The sequence below is a fragment of the Miscanthus floridulus genome, chromosome 13, assembly GCF_019320115.1.
Source record: "Miscanthus floridulus cultivar M001 chromosome 13, ASM1932011v1, whole genome shotgun sequence".
Lineage (NCBI taxonomy): Eukaryota > Viridiplantae > Streptophyta > Magnoliopsida > Poales > Poaceae > Miscanthus > Miscanthus floridulus.
In genome coordinates, this window is record NC_089592.1 from 2,732,074 (window position 1) to 2,759,634 (window position 27,561).

At 48.0% G+C, this 27,561-nt stretch overlaps 1 pseudogene; it reads right to left on the reverse strand.

Annotated features, from left to right (window-relative positions):
* Positions 1-473: 473 nt before the first annotated feature.
* Positions 474-8,400, reverse strand: LOC136501998 (uncharacterized; annotated as a pseudogene).
* Positions 8,401-27,561: the final 19,161 nt, after the last annotated feature.

A 27,561-nucleotide genomic window follows, 5' to 3' on the forward strand; every position in this document is an offset into this window, starting at 1 on the left:
GAATTTTGTACGGTAAGTGTTTACGAGAATTTTATACTATATAAATATTTACGAGAATTTTATCCTATGAATATCTCCTACTATGAAATTTACGAGAACTTGCACAAAGAATATTTACGAGAACTTTGTACTACAAGTATTTACGAGAATTTTGAACTATGATCAAATTTAATTTACTATAACATCAATATAAGCTACGCACGAACCCTCCTCTCCCAAAGCCGAGGAAGACCAAAAATTTCAGCATTGGCCAACATTCATTTACCAATTCACATTTTTTAAAAATGAAAAGATTAGAGCCATCTTCAACAAGGAGATGAAGCACAGATTTTTTAGTACATAACACACTAATACATTTGTCCACCCAATCAAATTGAAACACAAACAAAAGTACAGGAAAAGAAGAGTAAGCTTCTATATAGTTTTAACACAGATCATCAGGTAAGTTAGTTCGAGCTGTGTGTGGCGCAGGTTCAGCACAGACCACAGAGCTTGATCTTCTTGTCGTGGTTTGTAATGCATTCAGAAGAGCACCTTTGACCAAACCTGAGGTACCTTTTTCTGCATTAGTAATGAGACACAATTAGAATGAACGAACTAGCTTGCATCTTCCAATTAACAGAATGAAACTAACCCTTGAACAGTGCACAAATGTCATTCCTACGAGCAAAAATGACTATAACAGCAATGATTTGTATGGATGCAAAGATATATTTACAATAATGTTGTGTAGAATACACTAGACAAATGGAATGCATTTACCATAATTTTAGCACAATGTCATGATGAAGTTACCATAAAAAGATATGGTATGGATCCTTTTCCTAACACAAGCAGATACTATATCATTGCAAAAAAAAGAATGGCAATTGCTCCTGTAGAAATTTCGTAGGACTCAATCGAGTCAAGTTCATCAGATCGGGTACACAGTAATAGGAATACATGTACACAGTGAAGTAGGGGTACATGTTCTTGAATCCCAGTAATCAAAGATCCTTATACACGATCTACAAAGAGGCAGAGAGAAGGGGAGTGAGAGGTTGCAGACCATCGAAGGCCGTAGTGGTCGAAGCAGTCGGAGTGGTGGAAGCGCCGGTCGGGATCTCGTTCGCTGATGCCATCTGCGCGCCGGCAGCGACGTTCGGTGGAGAGAGGAGTCGGTGCAGTGACGTCCTTGGCGGCGGCGTATGCGTCAGGGTGGCGTTGCCGGCGTCGGTGGTGCTTCCCGTCGCTGGCAGCGCCCCTTCTCAAGATCGGGTTAGGGTTAGGATATCGGTGGGGTGTCTGGCGGCACGGTGAACCTCGTACTGCGAGCCCCGGCCCCCACCTTTCCTTTATAGCGCTGTGCGACGGGGGCCCACCAACCATGTAGGGTTGGGCGCCCCCGATCAGGGTGCGAGAACAAGTCCCAAAAGGCAGTTGGGCCTAACTGGTGGGAGATCAAACCTAACATTCTCCCCCTTGATCTCTCATCTATTCTTCGTTCTTTAATTTCATACTCAAAACTTTCAATTCATATTTTTCTTGCTTCCATCCAATTTCATCACAGATTAGTGCATAGAATTGTCCCATCGTCACAGCAATTAGTGCCGTTAGACTAACAGCCACAATACACTTCTCCGTTTTGAAATGTAAACTTTCTTTGGGCCCTTCGTATGTTCGGGAATCATAGGCTTTCCCTTAAACCCATGCCGGCTACGTGTTCTCTGAACACGTTGGGTGGTAAGCCCTTTGTGAGCGGATCCGCGAGCATTTTCTCTGTACTTATATGCTCAAGATTTATTATATGATCCCGAACCTTATCTTTCACAACATAGTACTTTATGTCAATGTGTTTGGCAGCACCACTTGACCTATTATTGTTAGCGTACTGTACCGCTGGATTGTTATCACAATACAATCTCAGTGGTTCATTTATATCATCAATCACTTTCAATCCGGGTATGAATTTCTTCAGCCAATTCACCTGCCCCATTGCCTCATAGCATGCTATAAACTCGGCATACATTGTCGAGGATGTAGTTACGGTTTGTTTGGAGCTTTTCCACGATATAGCCCCTCCTACGAGAGTAAATACATATCCTGACGTGGATTTTCTTTCATCTCCCGCATAATCAGAATCTGAATACCCCTCTATTTGTAGGGAATCAGATCTTCTATACGTAAGCATGAGGCCTTTCGTACCCTGCAAATAACGCAGGACTTTCTTCACTAATTTCCAATGTTCAATTCCTGGATTCTTTTGATATCTGCCAAGTAACCCGGTAACAAAAGCTAAGTCAGGGCGTGTACACACTTGAGCATATTGTAAACTTCCAACAGCTGAAGCATACGGTACCGCTTTCATTTGGTCAATTTCATATTGGTTCTTGGGACACTGATGTTCCCCAAACCTATCGCCTTTGACTATAGGAGCAAGTGAAGGACTGCACGCATGCATACTAAATTTCTCCAGGACCTTTTCTATGTATGCCTTTTGCGATAATCCTAGAACCCCTTTTCTCCTGTCTCGGTGAATCTCTATTCCCAAAATGAACGAGGCCTCACCGAGATCTTTCATATCAAAGTTTGAGGACAAGAATTTCTTCGTTTCCATTAGTAGATTGATATCACTACTAGCAAGCAAGATATCATCCACATACAAAATTAGGAATATGTACTTTCCATTCTTGAACTTTGCATAAACGCAATTGTCCTCAACATTTTCTTCAAACCCAAAACCTTTTATCGTTCTATCAAACTTCAAATACCACTGTCTTGAAGCTTGCTTCAATCCGTAGATTGATTTCTTCAGGCGGCATCCCATATTTTCCTTTCCTTTTACGACAAAACCTTTCGGTTGTGCCATATAAACATTTTCTTCCAAATCCCTGTTTAGGAAAGCCGTCTTTACATCCATTTGATGTAACTCCAAATCATAGTGGGCTACAAGTGCCATTATAATTCTGAAGGAATCTTTACATGAGACTAGAGAAAACGTCTCATTGTAATCAATCCCTTCTCTTTGCGTGAAGCCATTCGCCACAAGTCGCGCTTTAAATCTTTCTATATTCCCTTGGGAGTCATATTTCGTTTTGTAGACCCATTTACAGCCTACTGTTTTGGCTCCTTTAGGAATATTTTCTAAGTCCCAAACTTTATTGGTACTCATTGATTTCAATTCATCTTCCATGGCCTTAAGCCACTTTGATGAGTGGTCGCTTCTCATGGCTCCTTCAAATGAGGTGGGATCATCCCCCATCTGAAATTCTTTTGTCTCATAAACTTCATAGTCATCAGTAATAGCTGATCTTCTTATTCTCTGAGACCTTCTAGGTGCCTCTGGCACTTGTTCCACGTTGGGTTGTTGCTGTTCTTCCTCATGTGCGACATTTGGTTCTATAGGTTCCTCAAGGACGGGTTCCTCATGTTCATTCATTGTCGCCACGGGAGAACTTGCAACAGGTGTTGGCACTATAGTGTCCTGCACTGTCGGCGCAACAGCAGCAGGTAGTGTGAAGAATGGTTCTTCAACCATCGGAGTGGGTACATGTACCCGCTTCTCCTGTAGGCTGATTTCTCGTGCTACCATGCTCCCCTGATCATGTTATCCTCCAAGAACACAGCATATCTTGTTTCTACAATCTTCGTATGTCTGTCAGAACAATAGAAGCGATATCCTTTCGATCTTTCTGGATAGCCAATAAAATGGCAGCTAATTGTCTTGGAGTCTAACTTTCCTATGTTTGGGTTAAACACTTTTGCCTCAGCCGGACAGCCCCACACGCAAATGGTTAAGTGAGGGTTCCCTTCCTGTCCATAATTCATATGGTGTTTTAGGCATCGATTTACTTGGTACTCGATTAAGTATGTGAATGGCGGTTTTCAATGCCTCCATCCATAAACTAATCGGTAATGTGGAGTAACTCATCATGCTTCTTACCATATCCATTAAGGTACAGTTACGTCTTTCAGCCACTCCATTCTGCTGAGGCTCCCCTGGTGTGGAGTACTGAGTGACTATGCCATTTTCCTGTAGAAACTTTGCAAACGGTCCAGGAATTTGGCCATATGGGGTATGTCGCCCATAGTACTCTCCACCTCGGTCTGATCGTACTATCTTGATTTTCTTATTGTGCTGATTTTCAACTTCAGCTTTAAATATTTTGAATTTATCCAATGCTTCCGATCTTTCTTTAATTGGATAAATATTGCCATAATGAGAGTAGTCGTCTGTGAATGTTATAAACGAATCATAACCATCCACACTTTTCACAGGAAAAGGACCACATATGTCTGTGTGGATTATTTCTAAAATTCCTGTGCTTCATTTGGCATCTTTCTTAATTTTCTTGACATACTTTCCTTTGATACAATCAACACATTGTTCTAAATCTGAAAATTCTAAGTGCAGGAGAATTGATTCCTTAACCAATCGTTCTATTCTCCCCCTTGAAATATGACCCAAGCGACAATGCCATAATTTCGAAGAGACATAATCAATTCTCTTCCGCTTCTTAGTTACATTCGCAGATGGGGAATCATTCACATTCTCATCGCATACATTGTTCGCATTCTCAGCAAGAGATAATAAATAAAGCTTGTCTTGTCGGAAGGCAAGACCAACACATTTATTATCAACCAGTATCTTACACTTGCCACCACCAAAGTGGCAATCAATTCCATCATCATCAAGTTTCAAAACGCTTATCAAATTTCTACGCAAAGAGGGAACATAAAGTACTTCTTTAAGTCTAAGTACAAAACCATTATTCAATTCTAAAGAAAAAACTCCAATGGCTTCAACATTGGCTTGCACTCCATTTGCAACTTTAATCGTTCTTTCTCCTCTTTGCAAGGTTCTCGTCCCACTTAACCCCTGTAAGGAATTTGCAACATGAGTAGTTGCACCTAAATCAACCCACCAAGTGGATTTATCATAACATAAATACAAGGATTCATCTACAAATGTAATAAATTCATCACCTTTCTTTAGCAGAGATTTCAGGAAGTCTGGACAATCCCTCTTATAGTGTCCCTTCTTGAAGCAGTGCTTGCACTGATCTTTTTCAGCTCCACCGTACTACTGATTCTCAGAATCCTGGGGTTTCTTTTCCTGTGAATTGGAGGAAGAGGCCTTATCCCACTTAGGTTTCCCTTGTGGTTTAGAATTCTTGCCATTAAAATTCTTTCTTTTGTTATCCTTCACAAAATGAGCGGATTCACCCTGTGAGGACTTTATCCTCTCCTCTTCTTGAGCACACATTGAGATGAGTCTTTCTATGCCCCATCTTTCAGGCTGCATATTGTAATTCACAATGAAGGTGTCATATTCTTTTGGCAAAGAAGCAAAAATCAAATGAATCAAGAAATCCTCCTCCTTCAAATTCATTTCCTTTAGCTTAGATGTCGTAGTGTTCATCTTCAAAATGTGCTCTCTTATGCTACCACCAGTGAATTTCTCATTCACAAGCTTGTTAATCAGTGAACTTGCTATGGTCTTGGTAGACCCAGTAAACTGACTCTTGATTTTCTCAAGATATTCTGTGGCAGTAGCACATTCAGGGATTGAGCCCCTTATCTGTTCTTCTATGGTGGCCTTGGTCACCAACAGGCACTTGCGGTTGTAGAGAGTCCATTGCCTATGTTCAAGGTCATATTTCATTCTTATTTTAGCATGATCACGCTTTCGAGCAGCGAAATCAGCGTCAGATTCATTTTCACCTCTCACTGGGTCCTCTGGCTCAGTAGGACACGGTGAGGTGATGGCAAAATTGACCTCTCCCAACGCAAGTTCCAATTCATACTTCTCCCGCCACACACGGTGATTGGTCCCATTGAGTGTCGGGATGTTGGCAATGTTCACAATGCATTTGCCTCCTGAAATCACACCAGAGTAAGTAAGAAACATTTGTACATAAAATTTCATGCTTTAACTCAACGTTGGTCAAATTAAAACTTATAATTCATCCATGCAAACATTTTACATCACCGTTGGGTAGAAGTAAAATTAATGCATAATTTCTCATGGATCAAAATTATAATATTGTTATTAACAACGTTGGTCAGAAAATAACAACATCATAATCTCTTAAAAAATTATCAGAAATTCATCACTTCTCTTAAAATTAAATTATCCCGTTGGTTCAAATTTAATCAAAGAGAACAATAATTATCATGCACAGCGGAAACTTAATAATCTTTCATATTATTATTTTCCAGAAGCACTAAAATTTCACTGTTTTCTAGGCAAAATATCATTGGATAAAAATTATGTCAAAAACTACTTCTAGAAAAAACAAAAAAAATTCATCTTCTTCTTCAATTTTGGCCCGAAGGCCCATCTCGCGCTGCGGCCCACGCTCGCTCACGCGCGCTGCGCAGGCTCCTCGCGCACCAGGCCCTAACTTGGGCCTGGGCCGGTATTTGGCATGCCCGCCTAGGCCATATTGAGCCCAGCAGCCGCAAGCACATCTGGACCGTTCATCCCCATCGGACGGTTGTCCGTTTGCATCGCGAGATCAAAACGCGTCGGCTGAGACGTTTCCAAAAACCCTAACTCATTTTCTTTCCTCCCCCCCTCCTCTCTCAGTGGCACAGCAGTGGCGGTGCCCATGGCGACCGCCCACCACCAGAGCAGGGTACCCGCCGGAGCAGATCCGGCCACCCCGCCACTTCCTTCTTCCTCCCTCCCCTTCTCTGTTAGCCACGCATAGAGCAGTAGCAGCTGGCGGCCACCCATGGTGGCCGGAGGAGAGGAAACGGCGGTGCCGCCGCAGAGCTTCTCCTCGGCGCGCGCGTTCGCCCAAGGCTGAGCGCGCTGTCGTCGAGTTGCCCTGCGTCGGTGCCCTTGACCGGCGTCCGTGTTAGTCGGTCCGGGTTCCAGTCCCGCACGTTGGCGAGGGCCAACGGCTCGTTCTTTGTCCCGCACGGTGGTGATGCCGCCGGTGGGATGAGGGCCCAGGTAGGACCCCATTCTTCATTCATGTTAGGGTTAGGGTTACTTTGACCGATTTGAAATTGGTTCGATTTGATTTCTTGCTTTCGCCCGATTCGAAATCGAGTGTCTCTGTTCTTCTTTCTATTTTCTTTTTCCCGATCCGCATCAGATCGGTCAGTTTCATTTCATTTCTTACCCCGATCTGGTTTCTTCTCTAACCGTGGCTCCGAAACCATTGTAGAAATTTTGTAGGACTCAATCGAGTCAAGTTCATCAGATCGGGTACACAGTAATAGGAATACACACAGTGAAGTAGGGGTACATGTTCTTGAATCCCAGTAATCAAAGATCCTAATACACGATCTACAAAGAGGCAGAGAGAAGGGGAGTGAGAGGTTGCAGACCATCGAAGGCCGTAGTGGTCGAAGCAGTCGGAGTGGTGGAAGCGCCGGTCGGGATCTCGTTCGCTGATGCCATCTGCGCGCCGGCAGCGACGTTCGGTGGAGAGAGGAGTCGGTGCAGTGACGTCCTTGGTGGCGGCGTATGCGTTGGGGTGGCGTTGCCGGCGTTGGTGGTGCTTCCCATCGCTGGCAGCGCCCCTTCTCAAGATCAGGTTAGGGTTAGGATGTCGGTGGGGTGTCTAGCAGCGCGGTGAACCTCGTACTGCGAGCCCCAGCCCCCACCTTTCCTTTATAGCGCTGTGCGACAGGGGCCCACCAACCATGTAGGGTTGGGCGCCCCCGATCAGGGCGCGAGAACAAGGCCCAAAAGGCCGTTGGACCTAACTGGTGGGAGATCAAACCTAACAGCTCCCACTATTGAGGTTCGCAACAATTGTCATCAATCCGGCCCAAAAATTATGAATGAAATTATACAGCGAGGCACTAGTAGAGACCAAAAGCAAATTGACTCAATGCTTATCTTGGGATGCAGATTTGTGCGGGGCTCACCTTGAGATACTGTCACCACCGGAGATGTGACGGGTGCCGGGCCGCTGCCTCCTGATGAACGAGCACCGCCGTGAGGGCCAAATGCAAGGGGTGAGTCGCACGGCCACCGGACGACGAGTGGAAGCCACGGGCCATAGGTCGGGGAAGGGGCCGGGCCATGCCACACCGCCGTTGGATGCCAGGGAAGGAGTGGACGCCGTCGCCACTGCTGGGAGAGAGAAGGGACGCGCTGCCATCACCAGGGAAGGAGCTGCCGTGGAAGGTGTGGCCCGGGAGGCGCAGGGCGAGCCATGCTGTCGCCGGGAGCGGCATCCGCCACTGGTTGGGGATGCGAAGCCGCGCGTGCCCGTCGGGACACATATCTGCGCGGAGAGGTGGAGGGCCGGCAGCCGCCGCCAGGAAGGTGGATGGGCCGCCACCTCGCTGGGAAGGTGGGGATCCACCTTATCATCGGGAAGGTGAAGGAGGCGCCGCTGCGACGAGGAGAGGTCACGGCCGGGGCAGCGGTGCGCCGAGTGGAGTGGCGTCAAGCCCGCATCAGCGCCGATCCGGGGGTGGAGCGGGCGGCGCTGATGTGCTCGGTGGGTGGGGGCGAAAGCGGTCGAGGTGTCGAGGGAGAAGCAGCGAAAGAAGCAAGCGACGGGGATTTGGGGATTTCCATATGGTCAAGCAGGTCTTCTTGTGGCCGGTGGAAGGAAGGGGAAAAAATCACGGGGAATCAATCAATGCATGCATGCATTAGTCCGAAGGGGACCACCAAGCCAAAGCCATGAGCGTGACCTGCGGTGGATGGGGTTTGGGTCACAACAGCCCATTCGGCCGTGGCTCGTCATAAACGATCGTAAATTTTCAGCTAGAACAGTATTTTTTTCTCACACAAACCAGCCAGTAGTACTTCTTAACGAACCAGCCAACCGAACAGGCTCGCGAGTTCTGGTCCGGCCGGTTATAGAATATAGTATTTTGTAGCCAACTACAGTGTAATAGTTATATATATATATATATGCTCTCTTGTCCAAAAAAAGATGCACTAGAGTAGTGTTATTAAGTTAAATGATTTTAAAGTTTAACTAAATTTATATATATATATATATAAATAATATTTATTAGACTAAATATGTATCATTAGATTTTCATGAAATATAAGCTTAGTCAAATTAATTTACTATAGTTTGACCCTGATGATCAGACCTAGAATTTTTTTTGAGTAAGAGATATATAGTATATATAAGAACATCCCTTGAATTAATGAAATGAATTATATGATAAAATGCTAATAAGTAACCAATAATGATAAAATGCTAATAAGTAACCAATAAATGTATCTCTGCATGCATGGATCGACTCTCTGATCCATCCATCTATCATGTAGGAGTATTGTAGCACCCGGTTTTAAGAACAAAACCAGATACGCACCATATATGAGCTCAGTAAGTCAATTCTCACATATAGCTATAAATAAGGGTAATATCAAAAGATAATGCTCAATATATAACGTACTTAGTATAAAGGATATAACCTTAAACAGCAAACAGCGGTAAGACAACTCCGATCTTCAGGTGAAGACTCCAACTCCACAGAGACAACTGACTAGTTGATCACAAGCCTAATTCCTCCAAACTCTAGCAATCTGATACCCATCCGGGATTTTTCTAAAGATTTAAAAAGTAAAGCAAGCGTAAGTACATGTCGTACTCAACAAATATAATATGGGGTTCATGAGGCTCAAAAGGCTGACACTGGTTTAACTACAATTAGCTTTTAATGAGTCATCTTTTAGCAATTGGGTGACAACAAGTTTATTCACAAGCCATATAAGCACATGATCAGGTAAACACGAATAATGAATTGCATAAACAGTAATCATTAGTGAGCATCTTTATCATTAGTATCATTAGTGTCCATCATCTATTCCATAAGGGTCCAAGGCCGTTCGTGACCGTGAGCACGGCTGATATACCAGTTTTACACTCTGCAGAGGTTGTACACTTTCACTGTGAGTCGTGATTTACCCTTTCTCCGGAGGCGGCCAACCTCTTGACCCACTACCAAGGAAGGTAGGTTGGGTTCACTATGAAGCCTTTCAATGGTTCGTCTAACAAGTTAGGGCCATTAGATTCACTCGGCAAATAGATGTAGAGCTCCTCTTCCTGATGGCACAATGACGCGCAGCCCATACACATACATTAGTAGAGAACCTAGCTGTAGTCCCGGTTCTCAACCCCCTTTAATCCCGGTTTTGGAACCAGGACTATGCAATCGGGGCTAAAGGTCTTGATTTTTAGTCATGGTTCCTCCAACCGGGAGTAGAGGTGTTTATTGGGTAAAAAAAGTTGCAGCCGTGGAGATTCAAACCTACGACCTCCCACTTCAACTCTTGCACGCGTTACCATCTCACCTACCACCACACATCTAACTTAGATAAGATACGCTTTCCTTTTAAATTCAGTTGGGAGACACCTTTAGTCCGGGTTTGAGACATAAACCAGGACTAAAGGTACCTTTAGTCCAGGTTCGTGTCTCAAACCGAGACTAAAAGTCACACTTTTAGTCTGGGTTCATGTCTCAAACCAGGACTAAAGATTCTCGGACTGACGTGCCTCTAACACACCTCGGTAACCGTTACAACCGGGACTAAAGGGTAGAATTAGTCCCAGTTTGTATTACAAACTGAGACTACAGGTCCAGTCCTCCCTTTAGCCACGGTTGCAATTTTTAAACTAGGACTAAATACTTTTTGGCCATGGGATGAAAGGTCGTTTCTCTACTAGTGATAGGGACAGAGGCCGCACTATACCTGATTCATCAAGCCATTCTTATGCCATAAAGGTAACCTCTAACAAGCTAGAAAAGGTCCTCATACTGAGCTAAAGCCAGAGCCATGTAGCCCTCACAGTTGCACTATAAGTCTCGGATGTTCGCTTACAGATAAGTCCTTAGGGAGAGGAATCTAGAGCACCATAAAATAGCCCAATGCTCTAGCCCCCTTGTTCTATTTGCTAAAAAGCATCTTTTAGTGTTTATTGCATATACCATTAGTAAAGTTACAAGATCATGGTCTTTAATTGAGCACTAGCATCATACTACCCAATGCATAAACCCATAGGTATCAAGGAATCCAAGATACCAAATAGCTAGGAAAATTACTACGGTTGCCAAGGTAGACACATGCATATGAATTAAATGATTAAAGGTGTATAGAGAAACAAGGAGGATCCCATGCTATACTTGCCTTAAACTCATATACTTCTTCTATTGAATTGTAACCTCTAAAGGACTTCTTCTGTATCACCAACTTTTTTTATATCACCAACGCAAAGCTCACCGACTGGACATGATCATAAAGCACCACACAAGCATCCATGCAATCATACATGAAGCAAACAATAGAGCTAAATTAGAACAGTACACCAGACAATAAAAAGGTTTGAAAACTAATCTACGCATTGCTACGAGCACACAGACGCGAAAAACATGCTAATCGGAGCTACGATGAAAAAGAAACATCTACCGGGAGATTCACCTTTATATAAGAAGACACTACACCACAGCCCAAATTTAACGTCACTTGGGGGTCGCTAAAAATGTCGATTTAACGTCGGAAGGTTAGACGTTAAAGATTACTAACGGACCGTCGGCTGTTATATCTCGTTTTGGCTACAGACTGTCGGTCGTTAATTCTACTTCATTTCAACGTTGAACGGTCGGTCGTTATATCATACTTTTAACGACCCACCGCTCGTCGGCATAGATCCCGCCTAACTTTTTAACGTGGACACACCTGTCAAAAAAAATTGGAGCCCGCCAAGGCGCAACACCACATCAGCCCATTTCCCGTCTCCCCTGGGCGCTCACCCTAGTAACCCACGGTCCCTTTCCCCAAACCCCAGTGCAGCACCCCGCCGCCGCTGGCTCCAATCGAAGAAAAAAAAACCACGGCCACCATCGGTCCTGCACACGGAGCCGCCCCCTGAGAACTGCTCGCTGCCATCGGCCGGCCGCCCTCACCGGTGGCCCCCTAGCCTCCTCCGCGCGCTCAGTCAGCGGGCCGGCGACCTCAGGTCGCCCTGCCGGCGACGACCTCAGCTCGATGCCATCTCCAGGTCAGCACAGCCGGTGAACTCAGCTCGCCCCTCCCTCCACCCCGTTAGTGACCTTAGGTCCCCCTCCCCCACCACCACGTACGGCGCCCCCACCCCCTCCAAGTTGCTGTGCACCCGCACCCCCATCCCCACCCCCTCTGGGGTCCTCCATTCTTCTGCACTAGCGCCACAGCCAGCTCTCCCCCTATCTCCCTCCGCACGGCCAGATCCAAAGTAAGGGAGCCACGGTGTCCCTCTACACTGTGTTTGCTGCTGTTGACTGCGTCACCTCCTTACTAACTAAATCATGGATCTGTGCATGTTGTATTCGTGGTTGCCTGAAGCGTACAAGAAGAAGGTGCTCCTTGGACCTCTGCCCTAAGAAAAGCCGCAGCATCTACAGGCGCCTCATCAGGCCTCAGTAAGCACTAGGAACCAGCTCGTGGATTAGACTCATGAGTATCAGGTAAAGTGCTCTCTACCACTTCGCTACCATTGTTGCTGCTTGTCTTTTCTGATTCATGGTAAAGATTCTCCATGTAGTGATATGGATCTCTATTTCTGCTACTAACCGTGCCTTCTATTTATTATAGTGGACACATTTATTGTTGCTTATTTGCTTAACTAGGCCAAATCAACAAGTACACGTGGCATAGAAACTAAGTGTGCTCTCTGCATCCCAGATGTTGCTTAGTCGATTTGGCATATGGCAAAAATGAATACATAGTTCATGCAGAGCTTCAATGTGTGATCCAGATTTATTGTAGGAAGTATAGCAGTTGCCTTTAAATTTACTCAGTGTGGGCTGTGGCTTTAGTTTGATCATCAGTATGGACTGTGGTTTAGTTTGATCTTCATTTACTCCACATTCAGTTACTGTGGCTTAAGATTATTTTTTCCTATTTTTTTGCTTCCTATGGATAGTTCAAGAGAATCTATAGCTTAATTGAAAACCGAGTGTAGCTCATGAGAAATATGGAAAGTTTACTTATAAGACAGGGCCCCCTCCCCCTCCAAACTGACCACCCTATTTTGCAATGTTTATTCTTGTTAAAGTTAATATGCATGTGTTCTTTTTCTTGCTTGCTTGCCTGCCTGTCAATACGACTGAGACTGAATTGAATTGAACTGAATTTCAGGGACAACTAGGAGTCTAGGACAGTTATTCTTATTAAGTTGTTCTTTGACTTGACAAATTTCTTCAAATTTTGCAAAGTCATGATGCTCTGTTAGATGTAAACAAATAGGACACTGATGATGCTGTTCACTTTGACTATCTCATTTACTAATCCCATTAGGTGCAAGACAGATCCTTGCTTTTCTCCTTTTGTCTGTCTACATGTAAATTTAATGGGTAAAAAGAACCTTGTAGCTATGGGGAACTTGACAATGTCGCTGAAATAATTAGACTATCAGCATAGAAAGCAGCATTTTATGGATGGCAAAAAACTATTTTTAATTATATGCAAGGTTAGCTGGTATTTCTCTCCATGTTGATAGAAGGGCAAAAAACCAGGTCTTATGTTGCTCCATTTTAGCCATATGTGGCAATTTGCCAGAAGCCAATTTAACAAAATAATACTCAAACTGCCTGCATTAATTTTGCAGAGAAGAAGAGTACACATAACTCTTGAACTCCCTTGGAGTGCAGATCGTGCAATATAGCAGTTTGGGAGGACCCATTGTTCTAATCAACTTCTGCTATGCAGGTCACTTCCCTACCCCTGCTTATTGTGCGCATGCTATATCAGACACATTTTTTCCAGTCATGTTATGCATAAGAGTTTCAGTTTGGCAATTTAGTTTTTTTGCAGCCAACAAACATGAAAGTAGCATAAAGCTGGACCAGTTGTTAGTTAGACAAATAAGTGTTCATGACTCCACATAAAAGAAATCAAGCCCATTCCCTGTACAGCTAATTTTTATTTTACCATTCCCATGTTTTCATTGCCCACTGTTATTAAGAGTTGGTACATGTAGTTGATATAATATTAGTTGTCGATCATTGGTTGAAGATCATCTTACTTTCCAATTCCAGGTGGATATTTCATTTGTCGGTGTCACTAGCTTTAGTGGACCTGAAGGTCTCTTAGTGTGGATGCCTCTCACTGCACCATAGATGACATAAAGTTAATGAAGTATAGTATAAGTAACTTTGAGTGATTTTGGTGGTTCCCCTTATTCTAAATGACAATATCCATTTAAGACAACTTTCACTATTGCATTCACTATTCCAATAATCATTGGTACGAGCTCGGTCGAAACATAGTAGTGTAAGTATTGCTGGGACAGTTCATCTTTCAGTGTAGGGCTAAAAATAGAGTTCATCATTAAGTATCTACAATAATTGATTCTGATTGTGTTGCTGCTTGCCTAGTTTAGTCTGCGTTACTGCTGATATAAAATTTCATAAAGCTTAGAGCGAGTTTTTCATATATTGCTATGGAGTTTTTCATATCCTATGAATGCAACCACAAGTGGAGTCTCTCTCTCTACTAATAGTAGAGGTGAGTTATGTTACACATATAGGTGAAGGTGCCTATAATTAAGTAACAAGTGTGCATACTTGATAGTGTACTAGACTATCTAGGCTCTCAATATGCTCCTGTCTTTCTTTCAAATAAGTTGACAATCTTCAAATAGATAATAGTTGTTCTATAGAAGCTTAAAAACCTGGCCAAAAGACCCTTGCATTTTTTTTCATAGACAACACCTTTGCACATGTGAGTTTTATTCCTGATCAAGTATTCTTTGGCTCTTTGCAAGTGTTTGATGAGGCTATCTCTAAATTGCAGCAATAGGATCAAGGTGCTCATGGTGGCTATTTTTGTTCATGACTTCCTAGTGACAAAAGATTCTATTGCATGAGCAAAACATATGAGTTGTGAGCTGTACAGGCCGACATCTTAATTGAGTAGGTAGTTCAGTGAGCTAGCTTGGTTATTGCCTTTCTATCATTGCATTGCAAGGGAAGTGACATTGTCCAAGGTTGACATATTTTCTTCCATCACTGCTATCCACATTTGCTAAGCACTAAATTGATGTCTTCTTGCTGATTATTTTTTCTAGGCTTTTAGTATGCATCGCTCTAAATGTGTTACCTTATAGCAGCTAAAGTTCGAGTAAATGGTCTTCTCTTTGACAGAAGAATAGCTCAATACCACAGGTAGTTTATGAGGTCCTTGTTCTCAAATAACCATCAGCCAAGGAGCTTGTGCTACGGTATGGTTCTGCTTCTCTATGCCTTACTGTCATTGCCTTCTCTTAAGCTTCTGATGTGTTGTGTGATTGCACTCTTTGTGGAAAAAGGCATAATCTAAAATCCACTTGATCTCCTCATGGATAAAACATGGATTTTTTTGAATTATTTATATTTCTGACAGTTGAAGTTTACCAAGGCATCACAATCTTCCCAGGGTATGTTTCTAAATTTTACTTTGAGCAAACAGTCAAGTCTTGAATTTTACTTTGAGCAAATAGCCTAGTCTTCTCCAATTTCTTTTTTATCTCCAAATCTATCTATTACATGTTCTTTAGTAAAGTCATTGAGCTGTTATCAGTGAAGTCATTGGGGTACTAGTCCTTGCTGTTTTTGCTAACAGTAAACCCCTGTTTAACATAAATCTATTGAAATTGATGATGTCTGTGTATGGTTCATTCGCTGCAACATTTTACAACCTGTTTCTGTTGTAATGCCCATATAAGCCGTGAACCACTTTTTGATTTGAAGACCCAGTTGTTGAATCATTTTGTAAGAATTAGTAAACTTCCTAGTGACAAAACGGTGAGCTTGCTAGTACTTATGACAAAACAGTGAGCTTGCTAGTGACAAAACAGTAAACTCCCAGTTTGAGCTGATTGTCTTTTAGTTAGTGATGGTTTTTTAAGTAACCTTAGTTGTATAAACTGCACAATTTTGTTTAACATAATTAACCCGCTTCCATCGACTACTGCAGCACCAGAGTTTTTTATGCATGAGTGATTGACAAGTTTGCTCAGAGATAAAATCGCTTCTAGATCATACTCACATAAAAAAAACCTCCAGCTAAATGAAACATAGCCTTCCATGCATGTTTCCCTGTCAATACCTGGAGCCTAGCCACTTCAAGTTATAGAATGTTCTGTTACTTGTCACATCATTAACTACTAATTATTCTGCGTATATGAGCATTGTTCCTAGCTCTGCACCTGACACATATCAAAGTTTGAAGGATATTTTTCTGCACTGTTTGAAGGATATTTTTATTCATTTTTCAGGTGTGGAGAAGGGGAAAGAAACATGGATAATCTGTTTATTGCAAGCTGAGGTAAAGTTCAGTATTGTGGTTCCTTTTTATGAAATTTGGCTATTAATTTTAGAGAACCTCTTGGAGTTGATCTTATTGGCTGTCTTTCTCCAACTTTGGTAAAAATTGTCGCTAATTGGATATTCATATTGCATTTCAGCCATCCTGCAAGGCCTAGGCAGCGTACCTGATGGTGTCGACAAGTTAAAAGGGCTCATCGAAGCTGTGTTTTGTTTTGAACCTGTTAGAGACAAGACTCTGAGCTCACTGTTAGTCAAATTTGAGCAGTGAGCTTTAGGTGTTAGTGAGCTAAGCTTTTGGTTACAAGTGGTGGATGTATGACTTTTGGTCACAAGAGGTAGATGTAGGGATGTTGATGGCTTGCTCATGCACAAACTTCATGTTTGCGAGCCTCTAATCTATTTTGTACTTATGAACTTGAATTTGACCGACCTTACATTGGGCTACTCATATATGAATGAATCAGTTATGGTTAATATATCTTGTAATGAATGCGTGTGCATTGATAATAGATTATTTTTGGGTTATTATGTACTGCTGATTAGCAACATATATATTGTCTCTATGTGAATGATTCGCGTTGGATTGTTAGTTGCTAAAAGTATTTATAGCTTCAAACTATGTGTCCGTATATGTACCCCCTAAGGCGTCAGACTGTCGGTCGCTAAAAACTTGTCGGTCGGCGTAGGCTATATCGACGCCACTTTCAGCGGCTACAAGTAAGTGTCGGCATAGATCTAAACCGACCGACGGAGCGTCGCTATATCGACCTATATCGACCGACGGTACATCCCTAGTCTGGGGCTGTGGTGTAGTGAGAAGAAAGCTATAGGCTTCATTTATTTTAACTATATAAAATCATATATATAAGATATTTTAGAGAAGTATCCAAATGGAATTAAGTCAAATTATATTTGATTTGGAAAACTAAGATAGACCTAATCTTATTTTACTTAGAAAAGATCGAAGTAGAAAATCTAAGTTGCTTTTAATTGGAAAACTAATTGCATATAGATTGATCAAATTAACATTTTATTTGAAAGCATAGAGCATGTTAAACAATACTACTATAACTTAAATTACGGCGTTATGAATCTAACGCAATCTAAACTGGTCAAAATGGAGTTAAAATAAAGAAGTTATGGCCTAAACAAGGCTAGTGGCAAAACCGTAAATAGATGAAAGCGTATTTTGAATCTAACCGAAGGAAAATACGCTTTCGAAAGAAAAAGACGTCATCCAAAAATATGCTATGGATTGCGGGTTCTATACTAGAAAAGGGCAGGGGCTCTTTAACAAAATTGCCTACGAAGGGGTACGGGTTAATCTCAATCGTTGGATCAAGATTGAACGACTACGAATAGATGAGAGAGAGAGAGAGCGGACCGGCGTGGCCGGCAACGAGATTGGCGGCGGCGCCATTGACGGCGACAAGCGGCGCACGGGGACCATGGCCTACGGGCCTCGATTCGAAGCGAGAAAAGCACCGGGAGGTAGAGAAGAAAGCGGCGAACTTAACTAGTCATCTTACCGAGGCGCGGAGCGGACAGAGGCGGCGCGGTGCGTACGGTGGTGCTAGGGTTGTAGCTCGGCGCGGCGACTCGGCGAGATAGGAGACTGCTCCGAGGCTCGGGATGGAAGCGGCACGGTGCGGGCAGTCGGTATTTAAGGCCGGGGAAGGCGTGGGGCACACGACAAGGCGAAGTCGTGGCGGCAGTGGACTTCCTCGGCGGCGGTGAGAGTCCATCGCGGACACGTCGTGAGGAAGAAGACGACGAGGACGCTGACAAGCGGGTCCCACAAGTCAGCGGTAGGAGTGGCGCGGGAGAGAGGGGCGGCTTCGGGCTGGGCTGGCCCAAGTGAAACTGGGCTGTTGCGGGAGAGAGGGAAGCGGGGAAGGAAGGGAAAAGAAGTGGGCCGCCTACCGCGGAAGGGGAGCTGGGCCAGCGGGGAAGAAGGCTGAGCTAAGCCAAAAAGGAGAAGGAGAGGAAGAATTCTATTTTTTTTAATTCAATTTTCAAATCCAAATTCAATTTAAATTCAAATCCTTTTGAAATTTTGATCAAACACAACCATCATAAATAAATATGCAGCAGCATGTATGCATGAACATGCAGCTAGACCTTATATTTGATTTTGATTTTAACAAAGTTTTTATTTTTCTAAATTTGCATGCTCACAAAAATGCATAATTAAATCATTTTAGTCTATTTTAAAAACATGCAAATTTTAGTGTGTTAAATTTGTCGGGTTCATAAACCCGGGGTCCCTCGAGGACCGGCTTCCATGCCCGGGCTCGGCCAAGGAAAACAACATATATTTCATGGGCCGACCCAAAAAACTAAAACACAGCAGGCCGGAAGGGTAGTTCGGTCGTCGACCGGAAGGTCTACCCTTAAGAATAGCCGCCCGCTCGTCAGTTTCTTCGGCCCACCTCTCCGACCGGAGCACTCGCTTCAGGCACTAGCTGTCTCCAAGCAGTCTCTCCAATCAGAAGGTTTGGCCCAAAACGCTACTTCCTACTCCGACCCCATGACTCTGACCCCGCGACCAGAGCTCATGGGAAGCCTGCTCACCGCTCTTCTCTAACCAGCGCACTGGGAGCCGACTGGAGCCATCCGACCATGGGCTCCCCATTCGGAAGGAACCAGAAGACGTGTGGAGAAAGTCTAGGCATGGCACACAAGTCAAAACCACTATACCAGGGACCATACCCTACGCGAAACAGTGCTCTGCAGCCACCCTGACACAAAGTATAGTACTGTAGGGGCAGCTAGAAACTCCCATATGGTAAGCCCCCCGCGTGTCTCTAACATCGATCGCGGTATGGGCTCCAAGATTTATCATACCGGGTGAACATAGCGTGGCTCCTCACATGCCACTAGGCATCAAGAAGTATTTGTAGGTACCGACGTCCATCCTTCCTGAAGAAGATAACTCGACCCCCCGTAAACATCTGACATCCTACAGCAACATCGACAGTATTGGGGGGCGTCAACCATTATCTAGTTTTCATCACCGTAGGCAGCCAGGCTTAGAAATATCCATACTCTCTCCCTCTCACCTGTAAAGCCATCCCCTTTATCTATAAAAGGGGATGCGCTCCCTCCAACAAGGAGAGATCGACTTCACAAAGCTCAGACTCACTAGATCGATATCAACCCCTTACAACCGCAGGACCACCAAGTTCCGACCGCAACCCTTCCGGTCGGAGCCATCCGAACCTCTTGTATACCCCCTCCTTTCTCCTTCTCGTTTGTAACCCCACTACAGACTTTGAGCACCTGGGCTCAGGAATAAAGTCACTGACCGACCACGACTGGATGTAGGGCACGTTGCCTGAACCAGTATAAATCCTGTGTCATTGAGTGCTAGGCCATCTCCGATCACAACGTACAGCAAAACTACAAATATTTACTAGTTGGTCACTTTCTGCATCGATAGTTGGCGTCGTTTCCGTGGGGAAGACGTTGTACGTTCAACACTCTTTTGGTCATCGGATGGCCCATTTTCTGCTACCCCCGCCGTGGTGGGCTCGGGTGATACGATTCGCTTCGGCTCGCTGGAGTTCCCTGCACTCTCGCCCGCTGGGATGCAGGTTCCACCCGTCTTCGAGCCATCCTAGGCCTTCCGCTTCGGGAGCCTGGACTTCATCGCCGACCGGCTCGGCGTACTCCACCTCCGTGAGGAAGTTCGCGACCCGGCAGCTGTCGGAGGGACGTCCTCCATCGACTCCGGGACGCGCGACTTCGACGGCACGGCATCTGCGCTTCATTCCGAGCAAACTCTCTGCTCAAACCCCACTGTGAGTAATATACATGCTCTTCTTTGCTTACTATGCTCTATCTTCCACCAAATACCCAGTGGGTTACCGTTGTCCCCGTCACAGCCATCATACGGCCGATTCCCCTATGGCCTCGCGTCTTCCACGGACACGTACGCCCGGGGACTCCAAAAGGTGTTGGCGCCGCACCCTCTCACGTCTGAGTTCGTGGGGATGGTGATCTATGCTCCCACCTGTTTCCTCGACATCATGGATGACGACGTTAGGAGCAACGGCTCTAGCATCGGCGACGTGGCGCCTAGCCACCGTCGGTCCCGGGAATACGCTGTGGCGGACGCCCCAGAATAGCTACTAGGGGTAACGGAGTCCTTCCGGACCCACGCCTCGCTGGGCCCTCATGCGAAGACCCCCGAGCTCACCCGTGAGCACGGGGAGGATCTACAACGACAGTGGCCGCATCAGCCACCAACTGCACCAATGTGCTCGGCGCACCACACTGCGCCCTGTGCGCATAGACCTACGAGCGGCTCTCGGGGTCGCGCCCATTAGCCCTAGCGCAATGCTCCGATTTGGGGGACCGATGCCCCACAGTTCGCTCGGCCCAGTCAGAACGTTGCTGCCACGGCAATGCTCCTGCGTGACCTGCCCGAGCCGAACGACCCTCGTAGACGGGCAATCCACCAGAACCTCTGGGCACTGTTGGAGACCGCCGCCGTTCAACAGGCAGAGTACTCCATATTGTGATGCCGACTCATGACCTCGCTCCCCGTCCGAGGAACAGGGACGCAGCAGATGGGGCACTACACCCTGTCATCGTCTCAACCACCGATTGCGGCACAAGAAGCCGCAACCGCTCCTCATCTTGACTTGACGACCGCCTATCTACGCGTGGCTCGGGCCAAACCAAGACACGCGCAGCGTCGACCGGGGTCCCAGCCCTGACAGCCTCGAACCATGGAACTTTGTCCAACACCCCCAGCAAGCGCCTTTTCTACCGCGCTTCAACGGGGGCCACGACAAAGGTAAGGCCAAGCGCTAGGATCAAGACAAGGGCCCCTCCATGTAGAGGGGAAAAAGAACAGAAAGGATCACCGCCAACTGGCTAACTTCGCGTCGGCCATCGTGGCCGATCACATGGGCACGCAGCCCCAGCAAGACCCTCCGGGCCACTTCCATGATCTCATGGAGAGCCCATGCACCAACCACAACTATCCTGTCAACCATCTCTACAAGGATTGCCAGCTCCTCAGGCGCCTGCTGAGGTAGGCCGGCAAGCCAAAGGAAGAAAAGGCGAGGAGGCAGCGACCGAAGAAGGGGGCGCAGCGGACAAGGATCCAGACGATTGGAGCATGAAGGGATCCAACCGGAAGCCTACCGACTGAAGGACAATGATGACGACACTCTCTTCGACGACCTTGGAATAGCTATGTCTTTTCTTCTTTTCCTAAGTTTCAGTCTTACCTTTACTTAGCGAACGCTCCTATAAGAGCACCCCGACCCGAACACTTTTCGGCTCGGGGCGCTCGGGGGGCTCCACTAGGGGGCTCTACTACCCCTTTGTTTTTGTTTTTACCTTAAGTACTCTTTTGGTTTTGTATGAAGAAACTCCTTCCTACCTGAACAAAAGGGTGTTCGTTCCTTTGTTTTACCTTACGTAACTTTGCTTTGGAACATTCCGACTGATCGCACCCCGCCTTTTCCTACGGCTACGACCGGCCGAGCCTCACGGGCCATGCCCTGGGCTCACAAAGTTGCGACCTATGGAACAAACGGGTAGGTACGAGATAGAAAGAAATTTAAAACAAAATTATACTAAGGGAGAACTAAGGAACGAAAGGGAACAAGCTTCCCCGAACGGAGCAACTCCATCACAAAAACAAAAAACCGATTGCAGTCATTAAAACACACACGAACATTTTACATAGGGGTTCCCCCACACAAACTTAAACTTCCTACATTTACTAACTACTTGTATTTAAAAAAGGTACTAAACTGACCCGACGGCATCTGCTGATGGCGCGACCGACGAAGGCGTAGGCTGCTCACTCTCCGGCAGCACGACGTTTGGTTCAATCAGGGCCGAGGCAATGTTACCCCCTGAACCAGGCTCCATGCCATCTGCAGGCTTGGAGGCATCCTCTCCACGCATGCTTTGGGCCATGTCCTGACGGCGAACATCCATCACCCACTCGACGGAGACCTGCTCTAGCACCAACCGCACGTGCGGCAGCAGGCTCACCCCAATTGACTGGATGTCCTCCATGCTCAGGCCTTCAGCATACCCACCGCAGATAGTGGCGAAGTCTAGGTTCGGGTGGTACGTCGCCACCGAGGTCAGCACCCCCGACGCTCCATAAAACAGCCCGCTCTTGATGAGGTCCTTGACCGCGTCCGGGACCTCCGCCAGCTGAACCGCGGGTGCGCTGGTACTTGGTGCCGACCCGAAGACTTCCAAAACGACGAGCTAGGCAGTGTTGCAAATCTGACCAAGCTCCCCCTCGAGAGCACGTCGCTCTTCATGGGACTTGGCCAGCTCCTCGACATTCCGGCTGAAGTTCGCCTTGTTCGTCTCTAGGTCTCGCTCCAGCGCCTTCACCTTTTCTCCCAGCTCTGCAAGAAGGGCGATAAGCTCAGAAACAGGCTGGGGGAAAAGGAATCAACACCACGAGAAAACAAAAAGGTATGCACCGATGCGAGAGGCCTCAAGGGTGGAGAGATCCTCTACCTGTCGAGCTGCCTCCTCGCGTAGCCGGGCACTCGCGTACTCCATCCCCATCACCGGGTCCCGGAGCGTGAGCACCTCCCGATCCACCTCCGACCGGGCCCTCTACTCCACCTCCAGGGCCTTCTGTGCCGACTCCAGGGTGGCTCGCTCCGGCTGAAGGGCTGCCAAGGCCTCTTGGAGCGCCGCCTCGGTGCTCGCCAGGGACGTGCGTAGCCCTGCCTCAGTCTCCGCCTGGTGGACCTTTACCGCCGTGAGCCCTTGCTCGGCAGCAGTCGCCCGCTCTGCCGCACGCTGCTCCTCCGCCCACGCCGTAGCCGCCTCGGCCGCTCAGACCTAGGACTCATGGCAAGCGGACTCCACCCGGTGCTCAAGCTCGGCCATCCGGGCATGTTCCACCTGGAGGAAGTGAGACTTGCGGGACGACACCTTCCTTATTTCCTGCGGAAAATAGGCATTATAAAAACAACCGACGAAAGATTCAAAGGGCAAGGAGAAATACCAGAAACTCACCTCCGTGGCAAGCTGCAGGTCGACCTCAACCAGCTGTCAGGCAAACTGAGCCTACTTCCGGGCGCTCTCCAGCTTCGTGGACAGCTCGGTGAGCTCGGACACCACGGCATGCCCTTGTCCGCCAAAAATTTCCCAGAGCTGGTGCTCCCAGGAATCCCGAAGGATGAACCTCGCCTTTGATGGGTCCTCGAGGAAGGACCACTCCAGGTCACCCATCGATGAATCGCCGGAGGGCCCAGCCTCCAACCGGACCACCGCCAGCTCCCGCGGCGACACCGACGGATTCACCACGGTATCCGCCTCGTCGTCAGATGGGATCTCCACCACCATGTTCGCATGAGACGCCGCCTGGCATCCCAACTCCGTTCTGGCCACGCTTCCCTCCTGTGACTTCTGCTCCGACGGCAGGGATGGGGCATGCAGCCCTCCACCCGACGTGGTGGGGAGCTCGCCCCCCCTCGTCTCCTCCACCGCGACCGGCGGAGGAGGGGCCGCAAGGGTTACCTCCGCCACCGGCATCAGGATCACCGCCAACAACATGGCCGCCGCTGTCATGTTACCAGCAGCCACCCTAGGAGGGAAGGCTTCGCCGCTGCCACCCTGTTGCCCCCCTCGCTCGCCGTAATGCGCTGCAGAGTGGGCCTCCAAACCTCCTGCAAGGAGGCCGGGGCGATGCTCAACCCCGGCGTCCCCCGACCACTGACAAAAATCATGGTAAGCCACACTCCAAAAATACTCGACCACCAAAAGTCGAAGAAGCAACAAAAGAAAGCATACCGAGTGGCGAGTGGCACTACTCTGAAGACAGGCTCCGATGACAATGGGCCCACAGGATGAGGACCGATCCCGGACTACGACCCATGCCCCCTCACTTCAGACGGGGTCGGAGTCATCCCAACCCGTTCCTGCCCGGCCTGCGGGTCACTACGACCTCCGGTTCGGGGCTCCCCGACCAGAGTAGCGGGCGGGGCGTCCCCCGACTGCGAGTCGCGCGTCGACCGGACGCTAGTCTACCCCTCGGACCGCCCGAACTGATCGGCCGCACCCACGGTAGGCAGGGCCTTCTTCGGCCGCAAGTTCAGCATTGGCATCGGTCTTGTCGCCGCACATTCGCCGGGCCGCCCCTCGGACTGCCCGGCTCGTCCGGCCGCTTCCGCCACATGCAACGACGGAGCTAGCAATGCCATCGAGGGGCACGGTGACCGCGTCCGCTTCACCGCTCGCTCGCCAACGGCGCCCACGCTAGCCGCATGCTTCCTCAACGTAGGAACCTCCGCGCACCGCGTGGCCTCCTGCTCCTCGCCAGCAGACGTCACCATAGGGTCACGACGCACCGCCGAGGTCACAACGACCTCCCGACTCTCCTCGTCGGAGAAGGCCATATCGTCCAAATCCATAGGATCATCCGACGTGAGTTCCGACTCGACGTCGCTCGCACGTTCCTCGGCCCTCACGCGCCGGGTGACCTCCTTCTTCTCTTTGGTTTTCTTCTTCTTCCGGGTGTCTGCCGCCTCCTTCTGGGTGGCCTGCCGGGCCCGGCCTGCCACCCCCTTGGGAAGGTGCGGCTGAGACTTGTACCTCCTAAGCCCCTACAGAACGAATGAACCAAAATCAAAAAAGAAGAGGGGCAGAGGAAAAAGCACAAGCAAAGTTAGGGAGCATACCAGCGAGGGCACGATCGAGGCATTAAACGGTATGGGTTTTCCCACCACTGTCTCGTTAGGCCTCAGCTGCAGCACTCGGCCGACACGACTCCAGATCTCATCGTCCGGCAGCTCCTCCGGTGACGCGCGGTTGGGGTCCGACCGGCCGTCGTACTTCCACATTGGGTGCGTCCTCTCCGCCAACGGCGTGACCCAGCAGTGGTAAAGGGTGTGGAAAACCCGCACCCCATCAAGGCCATCCCTTACGAGCTTTCGAAGCTCGTCCTCGATGGCCTCCACCTTGTGCCTCTCCATGTGGGCGTAGCCCCATGACCAACTCTTCTGCTTCACCGGCCTCCCGCCGGTAAATGCTAGAAACTGCGCCCCCGCCAGATTCCTAATGTAGAACCACTCCCCATGCCATCCTCGGTTGGAGTCACATGGGGAGTATGTGGGATACGATCCTCGGTTGGAGTCACATGAAGCCTCTGACCGGAGCAATCTCGGCCAAACTCCAGTCTGCCATGGCTCTCCCAGAGAAGAAGAGCCAGAAGATGTCCACGTGCGGCTCCATCCCGAGGAAAGCCTCGCAGACGGTGACAAAGCCAGTGATGTGCAGCACCCCCGTCGGGTTGAGGTGCTACAGTTCCAGACCCCACTCATTGAGGAGCCCGTGCAGGAACCAGTGCGCGGGGTATCCTAATCCATGCTCGTGGAAGATAAGGAAAGACACCACCTCATCGGGACGAGGTTGTAGGAACTCCTCCTTCCTAGGGACCCTCCAGTGCGCCACCTCCTGCGGCGACAGGAACCCCTTCGCGACGAACGCCTCCAGCATCGACACCCTCACGATGGACGACCTCCAGTCCAACATTTTGTGAGTACCTCTCTTCTCCCTTGCTCTCTCCCCTTCTTTCCTAGAAACCTCCGCAGCTCTCAGGAACGCTCACGGCAAAGAGGAGGAGAGAAGGCGGCGGTAGACGAAGAACAGGCAAGAGAGCGGAACGAAAACCTTCTCCCCTCTCCTACTTAAGGAAAAGGGAGCGGCGGTTATGGAGGGACGCACTGATTAGGGAAGCCAGAACGATGGGGCGAGATTCTTTCTCTTTCTTTCATTTAATGCAGATAAGACGTACCCTGCTCGATGGAACGGCTCCTGATCGGACGGGACATGGCCTGGCCATGGCCCACCGCTACCACACGATCAACCACTACCATGCGCCGGGCATGAAAACCGAAGCGCCACTGCACGTGGATGACTCCCCATCTCCCTAGGCCAGACCTAGAGAGATCCAACAACGAAATCTCCGCCGGGAGAGATCAACCGGACTCCTGAGTCGATCGATTCACTCAGGATAAACACCTGAGATACAGGTCCCGGTCGAACGTCTCTGACTGGAGCTCTTCAAACCCCGTCTCTCAGGTCGCCAAGGTGAGCATGTGTTCATTAATACAAATAGTTCACACAAGGGCTATCCCACGATTGACAAGCACAGGTACTGGTCGAACGTTTCCGACTGGAGCTCTTCGAACTCCGTCACTCCAGTCGTGCAGACACCACCACACAAAATCTCCGCCGAGAGACAACCAGACCTCCTTGAGTCGATCGAGTCACCCAGGATAGATCAACCGGCCTCCTAAGTCGATCGATTCACTCAGGATAAGCACCTGAGATACAGGTAGGAAGCGAAGGGGCGCCCCATGCGGGCCATGCCAACTCCGTCTCGAATGACGAGCATGGGTCCTGGTCGAACATTTCTGACTGAAGCTCTCTGAACCCCGTCTCTTAGGTCATCAAGGTAAGCATATGTTCATTAAATACAAAAACTGTTCACACGAGGGCTAACCCACGATTGACAAGCGCAGGTCCCGGATGGACGTTTCCGACTAGAGCCCGACGAACCCCGTCTCTCCAGTCTTCAAGGTAAAACACTATCAAAGCCCCTCTATTTTCAATTTAAAACATTCATACATCCATACGCGCATTTCATTCCATATGCCTGAATCCCTCGGACGGTTAGGGCATGAACCGCACGGGGGCTCGGGAACTAAGCATCGCACATGCAGCGAAATGCATCAGAACGCTCCGTGTTGCGCCACGAAGCGGCGGCTTGCCTCATTCGATATGAGCAACCGAACAAAGCCAGGGGAGAAAACCATAGATGAGCATCGTGCGACCTTTGCCCGGTCTGGCAAACTGGGTCATCTCAACCTTCTCGTTCGATCCTGAACCTCTCGCCAAGCCCACAGAATCTCCATCGAGGGGAGGGCATTAGGCCACCAGGGTCGGTCTCTGGAACAACCTAAGCGTCTGCTGGGCTATAGGTAAAGGAGTAGTGGAATGCCACAAGAGGGCTATGCCGACCCCGTCACGAATGATGGACCTGGATTCCGCTCGATCACACCCGTTAGCGAGCTCACCGAGCTAGTCTTCGAGCCCGAGCGATCGGGACAGGCGACGAAACTCAACCCCTCCGGTTGTGAGGAACCAGATGGGGTAGCGCAAAACAACTCACAACCCCCACGAAGGCCCGACAAGGCTCGGGGGCTTAAATGCCATGGGACCGCGACTCCAAACTTGCGTCGATGGGATAGGCGACATCCGGCTATGGCTCTTGGGACCGCGGCTCCTAAACTCGCA